Below are 1,270 nucleotides of genomic sequence, written 5' to 3'. Positions count from 1 at the left end.
GGGAGACACATTCAAACGGCGGGCGGGAAACAGGGACGGGAGGCGGTATAGTACGCTCCCCGCTCTAGTCGTTATGCGTAAACAAAACACGCGTATTGCATTGACGGACACTGCTAGCAGACTGCCTGCGACGAGCGTCAGCCTCTCTTACGTTTCTACCCGAGACAACAACGCAGCGCCAGCGCCAACACAAGCCCACAAGCACATCGGTGAGTGAGCAGGAGGGCTGTATCTATGCAAGCGCACTATACCACCTGCCGTCAGTGTTTCCCGCCTGCCGTTTGAATGTGTCCCCCGGCACTCAGACCCTTCCATTCACATTTTTGCTATGACGCAGGAAAACGTTATGCTCTCGCTATTCGGGGCTCGATAGCCCTTCGGTCCGGCTACCTTTCCGCGCAGGCGGCGTTCCCATATCATCAACGGTACTCGGTCTAGAGCGAGGTACCTGGTTTTTGAGTACTTACGCCCTGGCTCCTGAGGGGGGTAGGGAGGGCGGGTCGGACCATGTCCGATAGAAAGTACATACCATAGGTAGTCACCACAGGAACGGGCACGGTCGGCGGCGGCGCCGCAGCCGCACAGCGGACCCGAGAACGTGTCGGTCGTGATACCCGCCAAGACACCCAAAAAACTTTGAGCGCGGGTTGCGCCGGGTTCCCTTCATCGCACAGCCCCCGGTTTTTTCCATGAGTATCAGCATGAAATAAACTTTCAGAAAAACCTCGCTCTGGCATAGGTATTTTTTTTTGAAACAGCCTACTGTAGAGGCAATCACTTTGGACCCTTATCTCTTGTTAATAGCTTTTAGCTCTTCCTCAACGTATACATATGCCATCAGCCATTTCTATAGGGTATTTCAATGGAGCGCTGGCCGGAACTAAGGAGGACAAAAGCGGATGCAGAGAGCGGTGGTGGGGGCGGGCGCGCGGAGAAGCGGCGGGTGGAGAGGAGCCTCCCTGCCCGCTCGCCGCCCCTACCACCGCTCTCTGCATCCGCTTTTGTTCTTCTTAGTTCCGGCCAGCGCTCCATTGAAATACCCTATTGAATTTAAAACTATTACGAGAGTGGTACTCATTGCATTTTACTCATAAAGCTTCAACATACTTGGTAAAGAATTATCAGTAACTTAGATATGTAATCCTGGCCACTTAACACGATCACTCCTGACCCATGCTTCCTCATCAATGAACACTTAACTTGTTGTTCTCTAAACATGTTTACTTAGCTGGCAGTAGATAGAAAAACAAAAAAACCTTGTATGCAATAG

This window comes from Frankliniella occidentalis, unplaced genomic scaffold, assembly GCF_000697945.3.
Source record: "Frankliniella occidentalis isolate FOCC.00 unplaced genomic scaffold, Focc_3.1 Scaffold492, whole genome shotgun sequence".
NCBI classification, from domain to species: Eukaryota; Metazoa; Arthropoda; class Insecta; order Thysanoptera; family Thripidae; genus Frankliniella; species Frankliniella occidentalis.
The sequence above is the reverse complement of the archived record's forward strand: the minus strand, read 5'-3'. Positions refer to the sequence as shown.